The sequence below is a fragment of the Peromyscus leucopus genome, chromosome 13 (assembly GCF_004664715.2).
Source record: "Peromyscus leucopus breed LL Stock chromosome 13, UCI_PerLeu_2.1, whole genome shotgun sequence".
Lineage (NCBI taxonomy): Eukaryota > Metazoa > Chordata > Mammalia > Rodentia > Cricetidae > Peromyscus > Peromyscus leucopus.
Window position 1 is genome coordinate 28,127,592 of NC_051074.1, and position 22,690 is coordinate 28,150,281.

General features: G+C 39.9%; 2 pseudogenes; one reads left to right on the forward strand and one right to left on the reverse strand.

The window, feature by feature from the left end:
* Window positions 1-750: 750 nt before the first annotated feature.
* On the forward strand, window positions 751-3,834 carry LOC114696401 (annotated as a pseudogene).
* On the reverse strand, window positions 3,759-22,292 carry LOC114696402 (annotated as a pseudogene).
* Between the last annotated feature and the right edge of the window lie 398 nt (window positions 22,293-22,690).

Below are 22,690 nucleotides of genomic sequence, written 5' to 3' on the forward strand. Positions count from 1 at the left end.
GTAACAGTAGCATGGCCAGGCTTGTAGTGAGTGGACTATGTACATGGCCCTTTCGACAGTGTTCATTGATTTTTAGCACTATAAAAAGTCAAATAAAACTTAGTTAGGAATCCTAGGTTTGGGACAATTGTTTCCTGAAAATTTTTTAAAAGATTTTAATTTTAAAAATATTTGCCTGAATATATGCGTCTGTGTACCACATGGGTGTGGTGTGTAGAGTGCCTGTGGAGGCCAGAAGGCATCGGATCCTGTGGAATAGTAGTTACAGACAGCTGTGACCTTCCATGAGTGTACTGGACATTGTCCCCAGACCCTGTGCAAGAGCAGCCCGGGGACTTAACCCATGAGCCATCTCTCCACTCCAAACCCCCTCCATTTTATTTTTCTTTTCAAAATTTCTACAGTAACTAACACTTCTTAGCAGTTTCTGAGAAACCCAAAGCTAAGTTAAACTCAGAAGTCCTTCAGATTCTACTCAGAGTGGATCATCTAGGTCACATTACTTTAGCCAGAAGGTAAATGAATGGTTCCCCACAATATGTCTCACAAAGCAGTGAGTTAGAATCAAGTTAGAAACAAGCTCCTCTTCGGTTTCTTTTCTTTAATGCATGTATGTAGTGAAGTTATCCAAGGGTACCCAAGAGCTCAGTGATACCATGCCCAAAATGGATAACGCAGGCCTTCCTATGGTCCATTCCTGCAATGTGGGAGCCTAGGAACTCTGTATATCAACAATACTTACATTTAGGGATGAAAGCTCAAGAGGACTTTCGTGGAATGTGTAGAAAAGGCTACAGATGGGAGCAGCCAGTCAGTGTGAATGGGATAGAGAGTCCAGACAAGAAATTCACCAGACGTGCAGGTTCTCGTTGGTAAGATTTATCCCAGTAAAGGGAGGAGCAGCCAGCAGTCAAATGAAGGAAAGAAAGAACAGCCAATCTACTCCAGTTGGAGACAAGCCATGTTGTCAGAGCTACTTCTTCCTAAGCTGCCCTTAGAGACGTCTCTGAGCCATCAACTAACTCGTGGTGGTCCTGAAGGGGGATCTTGAGTTGCCCTGTGCTCAGAACACTTGAGATTCACAAAAAGGAAAGTCTACCTCCAACTCTGCAACTGGCGGCTTAGGCAGCTAAACTAGAAAACAAACAACAAAACCAGACAGTCTGACTTCAAAATCTGTATAGGAGCCTCCTTGTGGGCTGCATCCCAGTCATGAATCTTTTAAGCCTGGCCAAGGCAGAATAAGCCAGTGACTTCAATTCTCCCACATCACCACTCAAACAGAAATTTCCCAGCACCAAAAGCCACCTGTGATGGTTAACACGGCCAGTCTGACAGGATCAGAATCATCTAATAGAAAAGTCTCTGGGCATGTCTGTGAGGCACTGTCTAAATTAGGTTAAGTACAGTGGAAAGGCCTTTCTTGAATATGGGTGGCATGGCATCATTTAATTGGTTAAGGGCTTCAACGGGATTGGGGGGAGGAAGTGGGAGTGAGGGGGAGAGAGCGCATGCTGAGCACCAGAATTCATGTTTCTGCTTCCTACCAATCGATATAGCAGCTGGTTACAACTCTTGATGCCAAATTTCCCCACCAGGATGGACTATACCCAGGACCAAAAGCCAGAATAATCTTCTCTCATAGTTAGGAAGGAGAAAAGCAGAGAAAAGTAACTAATGCATGCACTTTGTGCTTTATGAAACCATGCAAAACCACAGCTGGAAGATTTCTTCAGGAGTCATGTTGAGTCTCACTCTTCAATATGGAAATAAGTCATTTTTACAGAAGACACAGATACAAGCACAAATAATTTTAATGATTTATGCTAAATGAGAGTCAAGTTTAACTCCATTAGGGAAAAATAAAAATTATAAGCGTTTGTAGAGAAGGAAGTACAACGTCAAGTACAAAAGCTTAACATAAACCAACTCTGGATGCCGTAGCTAGAGTGACCAATGGGGAACTCTATCTGGAGAGTAATGGTCCAACAGACAGTTACACAGCTATTTCAGAAGTGGATCTATTGCAATCAGAGACTGAAAGTATCCATAAATGGAGACAAGCAAACGGAGCGTTTGGAAGCCTTTGATGCCAGTTCTGGGAAGCAGGAGGCCGAGTGGAAAGGAAAGGCATTAAGGAGCTAGAAGGATGGTAGGTGAGACAGGATGAGCAGCTCCAAAGCAAACGGCAGGGCAGCACAATGAGTCATCCCTAGGCACTGATGGGAATGGGTGGCTCCGCTGTGTGACTTTAAGTCCAGCAAACAGGCCAAAGGTGTCTCCTACATGAACTCAGTCCTTACCTCTCTGAAGCAGCCCCGCTGGTGCACTGAAGAGCCACCCTATGGAAACACTGTGTCTGCAATATCTTTTTTTTTTTTTTTTTTTTTTTTTGGTTTTTCGAGACAGGGTTTCTCTGTGTAGCTTTGCCCCTTTCCTGGAACTCACTCTGTAGCCCAGGCTGGCCTCGAACTCACAGAGATCCACCTGCCTCTGCCTCCCGAGTGCTGGGATTAAAGGCATGCGCCACCACCGCCCGGCTGTGTCTGCAATATCTTAATCCTACTCAGTGAAGCTGAATATAGATCCTGTCTATTCTCAATGAGGACATGCAGGATAGAGAGGATACGCTGCCAGTGTGCACATGCTCACACAGTGCCCTCCCTTCTTCTCTGCCTTGGCTGCTTCCATATTGAGAGGAAGCTCTTCTCACTCATATCTCCATATTGACCTCTATGGCCTGAGTATAGGATATGGTGAAAATGTTAGGAATCAATCCATCTCCAACTTTTGCACACTCACCAATCTAAAAACTTTATAAAGAAATTAAAACTGAGTGAATTCAAGGCCAACTTGGATAACTTAGTAAGTCTGTCTCAAAATAAATACAGGGTTGGGAATGTAGCTCAGTTTCCTGGCATGTACAAGGCCACCACTCCAACCTTCACCCATCAAAAGAAGAGGAGGAGGAGGAAGAAGAGGAAGAGGAGGAAAGATCACACCTGGTCTGAGGATAGTTTTGTGGTAGGTAACTACCCAGCGTGCACAAGATCCTGACTTCCATACCCAGCATCACAAATAAAAGGAAGGAAGGAGAGAAGGAGGGAAAGGAAGGAAGGAAGGAAGGAAGGAAGGAAGGAAGGAAGGAAGGAAGGAAGGAAGAAAGGAAGGAAGGGAGGGAGGAAGGAAGGAAGGGGGAGGGGATTAATCCTTACAGAGACTTACTTTAGTTCAGAAAGATTTACCATAAACAGAATGCTTCTTCTAATCTAATGAATTGATGTTGAGTTTTCTAAACTGGCAAGACCTTCTAAGAAACAGTGACACTAAAATAGGTTACAGAAAAGAGGTGTGCACAAATGCACAGTAGACAGACAGCAAATGTGCACAATAAAAGCATGCATACAAGCATACTGATGATTTTGCCACTAACATCCAGTGGTTCAAATCTTGATTTCCTAATGTGCACACAGATTTTAAAAATTAATAAACATGAAGGCCAAGAAAATATGAGAAACTAAAATACAATGTAAGAAAAAGATAACTGCAAATAGAACTTTTAAACTATAGTGGCAAACTTAGATAGATGCTCTATTATCATTATAACAAAGGCAGGATAAATCATCTGATGATAGCATTAACTAAAAGATGCTATGTTAATGATAGACCACTTACCATTTAACAAGTAGTTCTGATGTCATCTCACGAACTATTAATCTTTGATAGGTGATGATAAAACTGAAAGACAACATGATCAATCCAAAATCAGAGGCCACTAGTAAAATGAAAACTTCCTTGCAGTTCCCAGTGTGGAACCCCGTGCCTCATGCATGAGACTATACAGCCCCAACCTCAAGAGAATACAAAATCCTGAAAGCAATTTTGGCATCTGAATGAATTCCTAATCTAGCATCAATTGTTTTATTTAGCAATTCAAAGGGGGAAAATACAATGGTTCTACCTATCTGTAAAAACTTGAATCATCAAACACATCACAATGGCTGCATTCTCATAAACTATGCATGTTCAGCTTAAAATGTTCATGTATGACACTCAGCTATCGAGAGGCAGCAATTCAAAGGCCATTGCACAGCTGATAAGCCAGGTGGAAGGAGCCATCCAGACTTTGCCCTGCCGAACCCTTTCTGGGCGACAATTAAACAGATCTTCACAGACGATGTATTGATGCGCTGGTCAGAATCAGGTTTGGCATGGTACGCAACTGTGTTGATGGTCTGAGTCACATCACTGTCTGGCTTGGGTTTTCTACTGAGCATCTTGCCTCCTGCTGCAGCAATGAGCTTAAGGAGGTCGTCCTTTGGATGATGTTTGAAGTTTCCCGCCAAAAAGAAGTAGCAGCCATCAAACAGCTTTGGCAACTGAAAGGGCAAGAAAACAATTGTTAGAGGTAGATCAAAATATTTTAAAACACTATATATGAATGAAAGACATAAAACAAGTCAGGAGTCAGTAAGAAGTGCCCTAATGAGGGGCTGGCATAAATTGTACTTCAATCATACTAAATAGATCAGGAAGTATACTTAGAAAATAAGAGGTTTTTTATTTTTTTTAATTTAATGATTTATTTATTCTTATTTTATGTGCATTGGTGTTTTGCTTTCATGTATGTCTGTATGAGGGTTTCAGATCCCCTGGAGCTGGAGTTACAGACAGTTGTGAACTGCCATGTGGGTGCTGGGAATTGAGTCCAGGTCCTCTGGAAGAACAGCCAATGCACTTAACTCTCCAGCCATGAAAAAAAGAGTTTCTTACTTATGATTTTTTTTCATCTAATATTCAGCCACTGCCTGATTCCTTTTACTCTCCTAAAATTTCAGATGTGCTCTGTAGTGAAAAACAAAACAAAAACAAAATACAACAACATCCTGTAGCCAAGCATAGCAGTATACACCTATAATCCTATCACTAAGGCTAACCAAGAAAGAGTAAAGCAAGTTCAAGGTCAGCCTGTACTATATAGTGAGACCCTGTCCAAATTAAAAAAAACAAAACCACAACTTTTCATCAAATTTCCTCCATCAGGATGCTTGTCCACATGGGTAGGATTTAAATCTCTCAAATACGAAGATAGTTGAAGTAAGCATTAGTAATGCCAGGCTGGATTTCAACTATGAAGGCAGCGTTTTTCCCCACACACATTTCAGTTCTGTTCCTCTACATTCAGGTCTCTAGATGATACCGAAGGGCTCCTGGGCAGCCATGGTAGGAGTGTGGCCTCAGGATTCCAGAGATGCACTGCCAGTACGCAACAGATTATGAAGTCATGGCTACAGATCCAATTAGAAAATGTCTTTGTCATTTCTACCATACTTATATATCGACAGAATAATGGAATATTATCCATTAAAACTGCAATATGTGACAATAAAAACATATGGTAACTAAATCCGAGCAGCAGCTGTAACTCTTCTTTCAAGCTACTTCCTGTATCTGAGATTTACCTCAGATTCTGAAGCTTTATGGGAATGTTCAAGATGCCAAAAATCCATTAACAGTATGAAATTATTACCTTCTGGATTTTACTGCACACCGTGATCATCTTTCAGAATCAAGTGCTTGAAATAAGCACAATTAAAATTTTAATCAGTCACCTGTACTGGCTGAAAGGGCAAAGTTTCCCTGATGGTGATAATAATGTGAAGCCATAAGAACAAGCAAGTAGTATGTAAAAGAAAAATACCAGTTGCTCTCTGTTGAGCCTGCTCCTCTGTGGACCTCCAGGAACTTCATACTTTTCTTCCTGTTCACGTACTTTGCTGTGCAGACAGGCTTTCACCCCTGACAAGAAATGAGGACTAATCAAACAAAAAGCAGGTGAACATCTGTGACATCCATCTAAGTTAGTCTCTTCTTCATGGCTGCCCTAAATATCCTAAATATTCTGAAATCTTGAAATCCCAATTATAACAAAAGAAAACACAATAAAGTTAGGGCTGGAGAGACAGTGAAGAATGTGCCATGCGAGTATGAGGAACTGAGTCTGGATCTCCAGTTGTGTGGCAGCATGTACCTATCTATAATCTCCGTGCTAGGGTTGTGGAGAGCAAGCAGATCCCCCAGTGGTCAAGGGCCAGTTTGCCTTGCTAAAATGGTAAGCTCCAGGTTCCAAGAGGGACCCTGTCTCAAAAAAAATGGTGGAGGATGACAGAAGAGACCCAATGTCTGCCTCTGACATCAACACATGTCTCACACACACACACACACACACACACACACGGGTGCAACCCACATAGAAAAAGAAAAGAAAATATGATAAAATTAGCTTTCTGTACTTAAAAAAAAAGTAAGAAATCCATCCTTCCTTCTTATGGAAGCTTTTAAGCAACGAGTAAGTTCAGTCCAGTCTGGACTGAACATTTAACAATCTGTTCATTTTGCCAGTTGCAAATATGGTCCCCTGTTAGAGACCCAATGTTAGGAAACTGCATTTGTCCACAGCACCTCCCTCAGCTAGCCACACAACAGGGGCTTAGCAGCACCTGTTAAAATAAATCCTGAGCAGTGTAGCTAGAGTTTTCCTGCCTTGCCCACAGTCAGGACAAATCTTTGTCACCCTCCAGTCCCACAGCCGCTCAGACTCAACCAAGTAAACACAGAGACTTATATTGCTTACAAACTGTATGGCCGTGGCAAGCTTCTTGCTAACTGTTCTTATAGCTTCAATTAATTCATTTCCATAAATCTGTACCTTGCCAAGTGACTGGTGGCTTACCGGCGTCTTCACATGCTGCTTGTCATGGCAGCAGCTGGCAGTGTCTCTCTGCCTCAGCCTTCTGCTTCCCAGAATTCTCCTCTCTCCTTGTCCTGCCTACTTCCTGCCTGGCCACTGGCCAATCAGTGTTTTATTTATTGACCAATCAGAGCAATTTGACATACAGACCATCCCACAGCAGAGCAGAGCAGAGCCCATGACATGCCTGGGACCTGACATCACTCCTGTAGAGAAGTTGGCTTGCTATTCTCTGGAGAAAGAATTCTTCCTATGGATTAGGCAAGTGTGCTCACAGTTTCAGCTTAAAAAGCATGCGCTCTTGCTGTCTAGTGAGAAGGAAGAACCTTAGCAGGGACAGCGACAGTCACCATCAATGGCCTGAATGCATGCTAAAAATAACACACCCAAGACCAATCACATAGGACAATACAACCTGAGCAGCAGCAGCAGCAGCAGCACTTTAGGATGGAGTGTGTGTGTGTGTGTGTGTGTGTGTGTGTGTGTGTGTGTGTGTGTGTGTGTGACTGCTGGGTTTAATTCGTACAACTAAATTTGAGGTTTAAAGTCAAATGACTTAATGCTTTGGTATAATTACATAAACTTATAAGGCTTAATTTTGTTGCCTGTGGAAAGAAAGAAAAGCAGAACTAACAATACCACCTGTCTCACAAGTTTCTATGCATAAAATGCAAGAAATGGGGTAACCCAGACCCACAAAGACAAATGCCACTCTCTTGTCAGTAGTTCTTAGCCTCAACACCTCAGATCTTAGCAGACAACATGTAGTAACCAGAGACACCAGAAAAGTAAAGAGACCTCAGGCAGGGGAGGCCCTTGGTAGAGATTAGCAGGGTACAGGTAATATGCAAGGAGAAGGGATAACAGGAAGGGGATCCAACTAGGGAGGGTGAAGGGAGGTCAATACAGATGGAAGATGAGGGCTGAGGGACAAATAATGCCAATGTTGTTTGATCAAGCATCAAGGAATCATATTATTTTATAACTACCTAAAATTATATACAACACATACATGTATGTATATACATATATACGTGTGAACATATGTATGAGGAAGTTAAGCCACTTGGGCTGACAATGTTTCCCCCCAAACCACAAACTAACAAAAACCCCAGTAACAGACACAAGAAATCTCCTTTTGAAGAGTTGGTCAGTGTAACATGAATCCTAATCAGGAGTCCTAGAGCTAAGAGGTGGCTTGTTCCTTTGTCGCTCTGATCTCCAGGCAAAGTTTATTAGGGTACATAACATACCACCACAGGTCAGGATAGTCCAAATGACTTCCTAAGCAATACAGATTATCAGTGAAGCCCTTGGTTTCCTCTCAGGGCTGGGCCCCCATGCTGAAGAACACTGCATCCGTGGGTCACAAGGCTCAGATGACTCAAGCTGAATCTGACCTGAAAGCATCTTCCCTCCAGGATAGCTTTCATGATTCCAGAAAACGCTATGCAAACTGCCAAGAGACATAAGCAATTAACAGCCCTACCCAGCTACATCACCTATAAACCACGACAACTACCAGCATGGCAAGATATGCATGAAGGTGTCAATAAACAGCTGTCTAATTAGACTAAGGCCCCATTCACCAGGAGGGAAACTGCCTGGTGTTAGAAACCTAGACAGCTTTCTGGGGCTGGTGAGGTCATGGACCTCAGAAAAGAATCTTCTACTGCCACTTTGCTAGACCAGTATAATTCCTTACTAAGTTTCAAATCTTATCCTTATACCCACAGATAAGTGCAACTATTCTTCCTCATTCAAAGAAGCCTCTCTTTAAAATCGCAACTGGATACAATGTAGAGATCAAAAGACTAAACGGAGGAGTTCCTGCATCTATGGCTCAGGGAATATCATGGAAGAAGAGCCAGAATACCAAGAAGTATGCTGTGAAATAGGGCAGGAGCAATAGTACTATAATGGACATGTTAACATGGAAGAGGGAAAACTTGAATGCAGGCAACTATCATCAGCTTCTCCTAGGATCAACCTCTCCTAGCGATGAGCCTCTTTATGGGTTGAGCCGTGCAGAGTGGTCAGCCTTGAAACCACACACACACAAACAACAAAAATAGACTCGACAGGTTCTATTGATATCTCTACGTGCACACACATACATGAGTGTATTTAACAGATATAAAGTAAATGAGACTATCAACTTGAGAGTGGGGGCAGTGGAGGGGTTGGGAAAAGGGTGAGTGGGAGGGGCTGGAGGAAGGAAAGGGAGGGAAGAACCAATACAATTCTATTCTGATAAAAGACGTCACAAATAATAAACTTAAAAATAAAGGGTCTATCAAAAGCCTGAAAAACATGATCTCAAAATGGATCTTATAATAAACTATCTTCATTATAAAAACAAAATCTCCAGACAATTTTCTATTTGTCTTTGAGATTATTTTACTCAATGACCTCAATTTCATCACTGAGAAAACAACAGGAAAATAGGAATAATTAAAAAAAAATAATACAACCAGAGTATTCTGTAGTTCAAATTCCTAGCTATTTTAAAGTAGTTTTGGGATATGAAAATGTGATCTCCTCAAGCACTGCTATCTAAAACCTATCCAGAAGGAATCTGTATCTCTATAAACATACACTAAAAATTAGACACATGTGCTAGAAATACATTAACATCCTAAGAGGAAAAAACTGCCAGTGACTGGACTCCAGTGAAGGGTGACACCTCGGCCTTGACTCTGTCGAGGGCCATAAAAGGCTCATTTCTGGGCAGGCCTGGCCTGGAACCAAGTGTCAGTCTGCTGCTAGCACCAGAAGTGTCCCATGTCATGCTTGAAATAAACAGAACCGAGTGTGGACGAGAAAAGAAAGACCATGGAGGTGACATGTAAGATGATCTCTTCTTCCCAAGAGTGGGGGACAGCTCACTTCAGCCTGACCTAGACTTTGAGGGAACTATTCTTAAGTGTTCTTTTCTCTTACTCAAAACTAGAATATAAAAATGTCTATGAGACAATCTGCAAACATGGAGTAAAGGACAAAAGGCCTGTCTTGGCTAATATAAGCAAGTATTGCAGTTTTGTTTGGAAATAATACTTTCTTGATAATTCCTAAGTGTTTCTTTATTGTCCTCTACCTGACATTGTGCTGAATCCAAAATCATAGTCTGATTATTTTACATAGCATCTTTTTACAATTTTAAAAATCAATTGTGTGTGTGTGTGAGAGAGAGAGAGAGAGAGAGAGGGAGGAAGGGGAGGGGGAGGGGAGGGGAGGGGGATGGGGAGGGGGAGAGGGAGAGGGAGAGGGAGAGGGAGAGGGAGAGGGAGAGGGAGAGGGAGAGGGAGAGGGAGAAGGTGCTGACAGAGGCCAGAAGAAAGCATTGGTTTTCTGGAGCTGGAATTATAGGTGTTTGTGAGTCACCTGATATGGGTGCTGGGAACTGAACTCTTGTCCTCTAGAAAAGCAGCATGATCTCTTAATAACTCTGACATCTCTCTAGCCCAAGAAAACCTCTCATTTTATTTCAACAATAGTATCTTCTTTTGATAATTTGTTCACAGTGTGATAAAATAAAAATATGACTTGGAGGTCTTTACATTCAACTTACGGATCTTTTTGTGGGATTTTTATCAAGTAAATAATTCTGAGTTTTAATAGATTTTATAGTATTTGGAAGACATCTTTCCTTTTGTTTTGTTTTTGGAAATTTGTGTAGATAGATACTATACCATCTGGATTAGTACTCTAATTTTATCTGTATTGCCCAATTTTATATCTAAACTTCATGTTTCAAATACTTAACTTTTAAATGTTTGAAACACTCTAATTTCTAAGATTTTTTTCTGATTATCTTTGTTATAACAGCTTATTTTATGATTATAATATTTTATATTTCTGATGGTGTGTTACATAATATTTTAAATACATTCTCCTGTATCTGTATTATCAAATGACTTTTTCTTTGTTTCTGAGGAGATAAAATGTAAGTGGTTGTCCACTAAGAAAAAAGGTGTCAAACATGGTTTGAAATTTCTTACGTTTGAAGGGCCTTAATGAGTGTTTGGTTTATATATGTTTATCTGATTTCAGGAGTTCATAGAAATTGTACCATAGGTGTTTGTGTGTGTGCATACGTGTGTGTGTGTGTGTGTGTGTGTGTGTTCTATGGAAAATCACTTTTTCCAGAAATAAATCCTATAATTCTAAGATTTGGGGCTATCCACACTGAGGTTGGGACAAATTTGGGACTATTAGAATTATTTAATCCTATTGTAGTAAGACATTCCATGTATCAAATATTATCAAGTCCAGAATCCTTATGATTAAACCTCTCAACTTTCATGTGTCCAGTGGGAGAGGAATTGTAATAGTGAGAGAAGCAAAGGCCCAGAGAAGAACCTTTCCTGCTTAAGTTTTCATCTCATGCACAGTACTTCAAGTGGGTGGAGTAGTGAGAACCATTTGCTATCAGCTGTCTTGCGATCTTGCTAACTTATGTTGTAAGTTTATAGTCTCAGTCACTGCAGACTGGAAAATATTCAACTTCTCATTCATCATTGACAATAAAAAAAGAATCAAATATTTTAACCAGCGCATCAAATGCAAAGTTAATTAAAGCAACTGATGTTGTTGTCAGTGATTTATGAGGATCTCATTTAGGAATATGGGAGCTCTATTGGCTAAAGGACAAGGAGGGCTCTAATTCAACCCCTCTTTAAAATGCATTTATTTTTATGTATATGTCTGTATGCTTGGTTTTACGTAATTTTACTTTGAATGCATTTAGAGTTAAGAATTCATGCCTGAATGTCTGAAAATAAGTGAAAATTTAATTAGAAATGGAAAGTCCATAGAATTGACAATTAAATAAAGCCAACATTAAGGCAAATATAATACACATTAGTGGCCACTGGATCCAGAAGTTGTAACAGCTTTGTTTATGAGGTGAAAGTGCCCATGAAACAGCTTCTTTTGTTATTTTATAGGTGAGTAGTGTTATTTTAACATGCTATAATTTTTACCAAATGAAACTGATGGTTTTTTTTCTTTTTGTTTATTTTTGAGATTGTATTTTAATTATATTTCTCCCTTCCACTTTTTCCCTTCAAACCCTCCCATATTCCCCTTCATACTCTCCTTCAAGTTCATGGCCTCTTTTTTCATCAATTGTTATTACACGGATATATGTTGTGGGATATTTGTACACTGTGTGAAGAAGTATTGCTGTGATTGGTGTAATAAAAAGCTGAACAGCCAATAGCTAGGCAGGAGGTATAGGCAGGGCTTCCAGGAAGAGAGAGAACTCTGGGGAGAAGAGAGGTAGAGCTACCAGCCAGATGTGGAGGAAGCAGGACATGTGTGAGGAGAGGTAACAGCCATGAACATAGATTAATATGTCATAGAACATAGATTAATAAAAATGGGTTAATTTAAGTTGTAAGAACTAGTTAGGTACATGCCTAAATTATAGACCGAGCTTTCATAACTAATAAGAAATCTCCATGTCATTATTGGAAGCTGGCTGACAGGACAGAGAAAGACTCATTACAGATATATGTATTTATATATACATGATATAACCTGAAACAGACACTTATGATTAAATACAGGAGTTTAATACGACCTCCTGAAGGCTTTGGTGTTGATGGGAGAGACTCATGCAAGGAGTGTGTCAGGAAGTCCTTGGTGAGACTCGCTCAGTTGTCTAAGATTCTTGGCAATAGCCATGAAAAACATCTTTTCTTTTGAAAAACCATATATTTGACAAAATATTTCCAATGTCTATACATTTATATTTATGACTTAATCTGGTCTAATTCTAATAAATATAAATTAATGAAAACATGAAATAGTCTTTATTTATTTCACTTTCTAGAATATTGGGAGTTTGTTTGCTTTTTATGCTTATTACTTTATAAGATGTTTCCCTTTTGTTAGTAAACTGAAGACATCCTTTAGTGCCTAAATTCAAAAGGAAACCTGTAATGGTATGTCACTGCTCTGAATTATTGAGGATATAAAGGGAAAGAGAGGTCATTTTTAAGCAAGAGCCATGTCCTGAGTATGACCATGAATACTGATGATAAACAAGTCCTTCCACAAACCTCCCAAAGATAATGATTACACATTGCAGTGCTATATCTGAAACTTGGAATTTGAGATAAATCAAGGAATAAAACTGAGTGAGCAGAGGCAAGGAAAACAGGATTATTTATGTTTGATTATTAATATTGTCATTTTCATAAAATGTACTTATACTTTATTTTCCTACAATTTTCCAATGACCTAGTTAGGAAAGAATTCACAAGAATTATTTCATGCACGTTGAAAAAGCCATTTGAGATTATTTATATACAATTCAGTAAAACATAAGAAAAAACAATAAACATTTAAAAAGTCACATAAATTTTTGTGAAAACAATAAAGCAACAGATACTTTGAAACTCCTAGAAAACTGTCCCATAAAGAGAGGTGTGTGTCAAAATAGCATATCATGAAAATAATATGACAGGTTAACTAATGTCCATCTACAGATGACATTCCAAAATGAATGGGAGACAGATGGAAAAAAAACCTTGAAGAGTTAATAATGAGGTTCTATAGTCCCTCCTCCCTCTCCTCAGCAGGGCTCCCCGAAGTAGGCCCAATGTTTGGCCATAGGGTAGTCACCAATCTGATCAAAGGGGATGGCCAGTTCAGGCTATACATCCACTGCTGCCAGGAGTCTTAGCTGGGGCCATCCTCGTAGATTCATGCCTTGCCCAGCCTGAATACAGGGGAAGGTGCTTGGTCTTATGACAGCTTGATAGACCATGTTTTGCTTGTGTCCAGGGCAGGCCTGCCCCTTTCTGAGCAAATATGGAGAAGGGGTGAATTGGGAGAAGGGAGGGAGGTGAGGTGAAGGAGTGGGAAAAGAGGAAGGCTGTGGTCAGGATGTAAAATAAATAAATATTTTTTTAAAAAAGAACCTGGTTTTACAATATACTCTTTACTTAATATTAAAGGTTGTGATGGAGATGTTTCTATGTGCAAATTGAGGAACACTGGATATGTAGAAAGAATAAAATTCATCTTGAGAATCAGATACTTGCATCCTCTCCTGACAGTTGATGTGACCCTTCAAAGGTATACTCTAAGTATATATAATGTTATGGTCATTGATTAGAAGTCCAAGAATGATAGATTATCATACAACAGAACTTGTGAGTTAGAAACAGGTTTCAGAAGCAAATACGGACACAAGGACATGGTATGAAGGGGTCTAGGCCCAAGATCAGATAGATTGTTTTGTCTGAGATGATGCCCCCGCCCCAATTCTAGAATTTTAAGAACAATTTAGTGTTGCTCAATCACTTAGAAGCTGGTACTGAAATCCAATAATTTGGGAACCTGATTTCAGAGGAAGATGATGAGGATTTAACCTTTCTTCTGGTCAAAGGGTCACACCAATGTCTTTGTGCCTGAGGGAACTTAGGTAGATAATTGACACCTTCTTCAAAGGAAGGAAAATTTTGTCCATGGTCCCCACATGTTGATGCTTCTCTGTTTTGCTTGGGATACAGTTGTCACTAATCTTTATGGAGGTGCTATTGTTTTGCTTCTGAATTGAAACAGGTTTATTTGACATTTTTACAAGGACAGGCCATAAAGTCACACCAAGCATGCTGTCACAGTCTACAAACGACAGTCCATATTGTACTGGTGCAAAAATCTAGCATACACTCCAAAGAAAAGACAGTTGTAAAGAAAATAAATTATTTTTCACAGTCTGGAGTTTATGAAGTCTAACGTCAAGGTGCTGGCACCTTTTTGCTTTGTCATAGTAATGGTGGAGGGAGCATCATTGGCCAGAGAGCCCAGAACAGAGCAAGAAGATGGGTGCTAGGAAAAGTTGAAAAAACAGAATTTGGCTTTCATGAAATAGTCATTCCTACAACTGAGAACTTTAACCTACCCCCAACTATAGTGGTCTTAATATAGTTTAGCCACTGACCTCCTGAACTAGCCATGTCCTGAAAGCCTCACCTCTCAATACTATGACAGGGGTAATTAAGTTTCAGCATGACTTTTTATTTTGACAGGGACATTGAAACTATAGCAAGGTGCTTGGAGATTGGAAGAAAACAAGAATTTGCTATACAACCCAAAGAACAAACTGTATGCAATTGGTATCAAAATCCCAATATGATTGCGGTGTTTTGAATGAGAATATTGACTCTTTATCACATACAAACTTTACAAATATTTTCTCCTACTCCATTGGTTAGCTTTGTTGACCATCTCCTTTGCTGTGTATAAGATTTTCCATTTCATATGTCTTATTTGTTCATTTTTGTCTTTGGTTGCCTATGTATTTGGTGTTAGACCCAAAATTAAATAAATATTGCTGACACCACAGTCAAAGGGTTTTCCTGATTTTCAAGAGTCTTGTGCTTTCTTTATGTCTTCCTAACATTTAACTCTTTAATATACTTTGAATTATTTTTGCCTTTGGCTGCTATTGGCTCATATGTTTGAGTACTTTGTCCCCAGTTGGTGGAACTATTTTGAAAGGATAAGAAAGTATGTTCGAGGAGGTGTGTCACAGGCTGGGCTTTGAGGTTTCAAAAGTCCACACCATGCCAGTTAGCTCTTGTTCTTTGACTCATTCTTGTGGTTCAGATGTGAGCTCCCAGTTACTGTTCCAGCAGCATACCTGCCTGACTGCGGCCATACATGGTCATGGACTCTAACCCTCTGAAATTGTAATCCCCAAATAAACTCTTCTATAAGTTGCCTTGGCCATGTTGTCTTGTCATACCAATAGAAAATTAACTAAGCCAGTCATTTTTCACAGAAAAAAAAACCCCTGATTATCAAATTTGAGAAAGGGAAGCAAAGCCAAAGGTGGACTGTCTGTTCACAAACTGTGTTATAAAGGGGTATGAGAATAAAACAGGAACATGGATAGTCTAAAAACATGGAGAGCCCAGGTACAAAACCATATATCTAGCAAGCGAAAGCTTGGTAAGGATGTCAAGATATTAAATCCTAGTAGGAAAACCACAAACTCACATGCAAAAGAATGAAGTTGGACACTCATCTTACACCAAAGGCAAAAAGAATTCAGAATATATTATAGATTTAAATGTAAGCAAGACACAAAGAAAGCACAAGACTTGCCAGGCGGTGGTGGTGCACGCCTTTAATCCCAGCACTTGGGAGGCAGAGGCAGGCGGATCTCTGTGAGTTCGAGGCCAGCCTGGTCTACCAAGTGAGTTCCAGGAAAGGCGCAAAGCTACACAAAGAAACCCTGTCTCGAACCCCCCCCCCCCCAAAAAAAAAAAGAAAGCACAAGACCCTTGAAAAACAGGAAAACCCTTTGACTGTGGTGTTGGCAATATTTATTTAATTTTGGGTCTAACACCAAATACATAGGCAACCAAAGACAAAAATGAACAAATAAGACATATGAAATGGAAAAGCTTATACACAGCAAAGGAGATGGTCAACAAAGCTAACCAATGGAGTGGGAGAAAATATTTGTAAAGTTTGTATGTGATAAAGAGTCAATATCTAAACTATAAATAATTTACACAATTTAATAGCAACCTCAAATAACCTGTGTCTTAGTCAGTCACTATTGCTGTGTTAAACTATAACCAAAAACAACTTGGGGAGGAAAAGGTTTATTTTAGCATACAATTACATACCACAGTTCATCACTAAGGGAAGCTCCATTCCGTAATTTTCCTCTGCATTTCTATATTGAAATAATTAGATCCTAACTAATTTTGATGCAGTTCTCACATGCTATCTCCCTGTATTTCTACATAAGTAGAAATATCATTGGTATCTTTTCACATAGACGCTTATGAATACTAAACTATAGTTGAGGGCTTTAAATGTTACATAAAGGGGATCAGGAAATTTACAGCCAACTTTCTTTTTTCCTCCCTCCGATCTGTACCTCGGAGTTTTGTTGACAGTTGTAGCTTCAGGATATTAACTTTAAATTACTTATCCTATCTGTTGCAGGAATAAACTTCTTTATATGTTGGGGCATTTGCTATTGTTCTGTGATTACCCAGGTTGCTGTGAAAACATTCTGTGCATCCTGTATGTTTTCTAACTTATGTAAAGATACAGACTCACCAGTTTTGCAGTGCTCAACTCTAGCCTCATTCCACACTTCTAAATCATGCATTATTTAAGTTACCTTTCCATCAGCCCTGAGTGACTTTCCCCACCCCTGCAGCCCCAAAATTTTACAAAGATATTACATGGCATTGGGTTTTAGTGTCCCTATCTGATATCCAGTAAAGTAGAAACCATCATTTACTTATGAAATAATTCATGGCTCAAACAGCATATCACAATGAAAATTGGAAAACAGAATTATCAGCAGTGAACTGTTGCATATGTGGGATGAAGCTAAGTAAAAAAGCCCGGCAGGCATCTTTGTTTCTTGGCTCTGTCTAAACAACTCTTCCTCTGAGAATTCTACCTGCAGGTGCCTTGTTTTTATTTGAGTTAAGAGGCAAGATTCAAGCCACACATTTAGATGTCCCAGAGATAAAGCTCACATTTTTTTTTTTTTAGTCTGAGCCTGAATCAGCTTTAACTCTTTGCCTTCTGTGTTCTGTGATGGTGGAACAGGAGGCAGGTGTGGGGTCTCAAAGTTTCTGGAAGTGGAGAGGCTCTTGATACACAGTGGAAAATCTGATTATTGATTATTTGAACTCAAAGTTATTCTTCAGGGAATGATACACAGTCTTGGATTTTTCCTTAAGTAAAATGAACACAAAGGGTCAGAAAATAATTTTCTATGTGTAGGAAATCCTACTGTTCTCTTCTGTGTCAAGAAAGCTTGCAACTTGGAAGGGCAGCTTCGCCTTCTCATGTTCTTGCATGTCCTGTCTATTGGCGGGTGATGTTGGATTTGCACAGAGAAACCCTGAGGCCTGTTGAAGACAGAAACGATGAACTCCTGTGATGTTCTCACTGTCAGAAATCCCCCAGGCCTCAAGTCCCAGCATCTGTTTCTGTAGCTTGGTGCTTTGCTCTCCAGCTCCTGGAAATACTTGCTTGCTTACCTTCCCCTTGTCCTCATAGACTATTTTTGCTAATGCTCTCCCCTCATTTCCAATCTCGGGCTCATTTTAGAATCAGAACAGAACTCTTAGAAAGCTGGTTATATTCTGCTGTGTTCCTCAAGCTGTTATACAATGACTTTGGTTTTCCAAAGCTTTTCAAGTTTAACTAAAAAGGCAAGCAAACAGACTGGCGTGAAACAGAAAGGGGGTGAAGCAGTTTGAATAGTTCCTACAGTGCTAAAGAGTGGAGATGCTGGCACATGAGTTTCTGTGTGAGTTCCAGAGAAGGTCAAGTGATAGTGACAATGGTGGGAAGGGGGTCTGAGGAGAGCATGACAATTGGTTATAGATGGAATAAGCAATTGTAAAGAACAACAATGGCAATGGTAATAGGACCACCTGTGATGGGCTGGGTATGACAGCATGTATTCTAGTCCATGCTTTCTCTCTAGTCCTCTGATGAAGAATAAGAAAACTGTGACTTAGCAGAGGCTGAGTGACTTTCTTGACACACTGGTTTAATCATTGATATGGGATGGCAGGAGGGCACCGTAGATATTACACAGTTAAGATGACCTTTGGGTTTTTAATTCCTCACCAATGGGGTTCAACAACAGGCTTGTCTGTTTTTGTAAGTGAATTTTTATTGGTACACAGATATACCCATTAATTTGTATTCATCTATAATCAGTTTTATACTACAGTAATAGAGATTGAGAATTGTGACAGAGACCTTATGAGCTGGAAGGCCTAATTTATTGGTTACCTAGTTCTTACAGAAACAAAACAAACAAGCAAACAACAAACAAGCAGTCAATCTCCCCCTGCTTTTCTTGGCTCTGTTCTTCATTTCCTTTAGAACTGTTTGGGGAAATTCATGTTCTGGTTTCTCTTCAGTCTTTCATGTAGACTCCTACTTAGTTATAAATGGAGGGTAAATATTCTCTAGATAATTCTTCACACATTTTTAGAATTAGTCTATACGAGATTGACAGTGTCATCTTTCAATCTGCTTCATAAGATCCAGATTCCCATATCATTTTCCTAGGGCTTCAAAGGGAACTCTATTGTTCTCTGTGCCTCCAATCACAGTGACTGTCCTTGTACAATTGCAGGACTCCCAGGGGCAACAATTTTAAGTATTCTGGGTGCCTCTGTTGTTTTGCTCTTGATCTTATGACATTCTATAGCTCTTTCTTATTTTTATGGTGTTAATTACAAGAGTCAGTGTTCAGACCAGAAAACACTATTTCTATTATATTTTCTTTATTCTTGAGATTTTCATGCATTGCACATGAAATATTATCCTATCCATTCCCAATTTCCCTCTGACTCTCCCCATATCACTTCCCAAACAGGTTACCTTCCTGCCATCATGTCTTCTTCCCATTTTTCTTTTTAAAACCCACTGAGTGCAATTAGTGCTGACCCTATGTGCATAAATGTGGGGCCATTTGCTGGAGCATGGGAAACCTGCCAGTAGGAACACCTTGAAAACAGAGTGATTCTCTCTCCTCCAGTAGCTATCAATTACCGATAGCTCCATAGTTAAATTGGGCATGGAGAGCACCTCTTCAGTCTGTGCAGAAATTTTGTCTGGCTCCATCCTGTACAGATACAGAAATTATGTCTGGCTCTATCCTATGCAGGTAACCACAGCTGCTGTGAGTTTCTGAGTATAATAGCCATGTCATGTCCTGAACACTGTATTTGACAGCATTCTTTCTCATTTCTTAGTTCTTAGATTCTTTTTACCTCCTCTCCCACACTATTTATTGGGGATAGGTGGTGGAGATGTCCCACAGAGGGCTGGATACTCAGTATCTTATTCTTAGTACTGAGATCAATTATACATTTCTGCACTGACTGCCCTCTGGAAAGGAATCTTCTCTTACAAAGGTTGAGAGTCGCTCTGATACATGGGCATAAACATGCATATTTAAAAGGCAGTTTAACAACAGGACCATTGAGCAAAGTGATAATAGTAGGTTCTACCCTAGAGCTTATGACCTTTCTAGCCATGAGCTTTTGACCAGCATCACAGCATCAGGCATGCAATTCCATTCTGTCCCATGGAACAGGTCTCAAATTCAATCAGAAAATGGTTAGTTACTCCATAGCAGTCAAGCCACAATGGCACCAGTGAGTTTATCTTGTTCTCTGGACAGCTCTGTGGTGTCAAGTATCTTATTATAACTATTTAATTCTTATTTCTGGCCTGAGTATTTAACAGCATGGTTCACCAAGTGTCTGGTGAATGAATGAATGACTATGATGAAATACCTCAAGTAATGAGATGATTAAGCTGTTCTTTTCTATGGATTCCTCATCTATCAGATTTCTTGTTCAGCATGTGACCTGGTCATTGTATCAATAGAAACTGTTGGCAGAATAAGGTGAGGGGGGAGTATACAGAGCCATCATCCACTGGCTTTGTAGCTTGATGCTTCCCCTGGAAAATTTTCTAGACATTTACTTTGTGACCAATAACCACCTTGAACCCTGTTCTACTACATTAATAATAGTATAATTCTCAGTTGTATAAATTTCCCATTGCTGATTAAACATGGCAGCTTTAAAACATACATTTTATCACTTCATAGTTCTGGTGTTTAGAAATTTCATATGGGATTCCTTGAACTAAACTCAAGATATTCAAGATGATGTCTCTTCTTGGAGTCTGTAGATGATAAATGGCCTCTCCAATTCCTAGAGGCCACCTGAACCCCCTGCCTTGTGGACCTCTTCATTTGTGGTGATTTTTTGTGTACCCTAATAAAACTTGCCTGAAGATCAGAGAACAGAACAAGCCACTCAATTAAACATAGAGGCCAGGCAGTGGTGGCACACACCTTTAATCCTAGCACTCGGGAGGCAGAGATCCTTCTGGATCTCTTTGAGTTCAAAGCCACCCTGGATTACATGAGATTGACTCAGTCTAGGAGAAGAACAGAGCCAGGCAGTGTTGGCACACATCTTTAATCCCAGTACTGGGAAGCATACATGCCTTTAATCCCAGGAAGTGGTAGCTAGGCAGAGAAAGGTAATGTAAGGCATGAGGAGACAGGAACTAAAGGCTTTTCAATAGAAGCATCCCTTTCAGCTAGCGGCTTTTTTGGCTGGAGCCTTTTGGGTGAGGACTCAAGATTTCAGTCAGAGGATTTGTGTAATTGATGAGGTGAGACATGGCAGTGGCATGTCTTGTTCCTTTGTCTCTCTGATCTCTCAGCATTTGTCCCAATATCAGATACTTTTTTTTTAAATTAAAAGACCATCCACAATTACTGTAACATTCATTCACTTTCAAAGCCAGCTGCCAAGCATGGTCATATATCTTTCTCCTTCTCTTCTGACACACAACCTTCTTCCTTCCCCCTCTTAAAGGACCATTGTGATGACATTGGACTCATCAGAATAATCCCCCCTCTCAACATTATTTCCTTTATTACACCTGTAAATCACCCCTTTTCTTTGGGAGATAATATATGTACAAGCTCTGGGAATTAGAAGATGAGCATATTTGAGGAAACATTCAGCCTACCAAAACCATCTTTCTCTTCTTTCCTGAATTGCTCCTTGGCTCTCTGGTTAGTAATTGGAAGAATCCTAGGGAAGGGAAGGACCCCATAGAAGTTTCCCTGGATATTAGTCTCAGAATTCTATAGTTCTCTTTGGAGCTTTTACTACTATCTGCGTTTGAAGCCTCTGACTTCTCTATCTGGAGTCTCACATGTTCTTTTTTACTGAGGTCTGAGTTAGGTACATGGTACATAGAACATCACATTAAGATAGTCTGGCTTCTGCACCACAGTGTTGCTTCGCTTTGATCCTGACAAATGACCTGACGTTGTAGAGACAAAAAGGGAACAGTGATTGAAAGTCAATGCTCTGTGGAAGCCCTTGGCCCAATCCAGTTTACAGAGATAAAAGCTATTTTGTTCTTTGTTCTGTGTGATTCTGCGTGATTCACCATGTGTTTCGGCGTCCCTCCTGGCCACTCATTGATGACCTCCAATAACCTGATTTCATCTTGCTTTACTTACAGACTTTGGATTTCCTCCATCTACAATATTGTCTCCTGGATCTCAGGTAGTTCATGATTTATGAGCCTGCACATGTTACTCACCAGGTGTGGTCATGACTCTCCTACCCTCTCTGTCATCCTGTGTTTGATTGGGAAGGTAAAGGAAGTTACTTCAAGGATTCCTGGGATGTAACATGACTGTATTCACTGCAGTTCTTTTTTTTTTTTGTATGTATTAAAAACAGAAAACAAAAGAAGATGGAGCAAAATTGAACTCAAATTAATGCGTTAAGTGCACGTCATTTTAAAGAAAATTATCAGAGAGATCTTTGACAGGAAGAGTAACAAGCGAGAATGCTCATTTTAGTCACCAGGAGATAAACAGAGCTTTTTACATCTCAGAAACGAAGACTTGGAGTCGAGAGTTTATCATGTATTCTGCTGATTCTTGCATCAACGGATTTAGTGTTTGACCCATCATTAATTATTTTCTTACCATTGTTCTGTTGACTTCATGTCACTGCCTAAAAGTGTTTCAGAGTCCCTGCCACTAATTAAAATGTGGAAGATTGTATTGAGACAACTGAAGCTAATGACCTCTAGGTACACTTCAGGAACAGTGTTTACTAAAAGAAACTCGTGGGAAAAGAGTAGATGCTATGCTGTGCCTACTCATTACATCCCAGGCAGCACACAGGGATCTAGTTAGGCCTGATATTCCAGTTTTGTGTCAGGGTTTGGCCACGGCTTAGAGAGCTTTGAACTGTGAGATTGGAGTAGCCAGGGGCTCAGTGCATGTCTATAGTCATAGCCTAACAGTCTTTGTGGACTGCTTTCTTTCACTTGCTGGCTGAAGGAGATTTCTCTGGGTGTCCC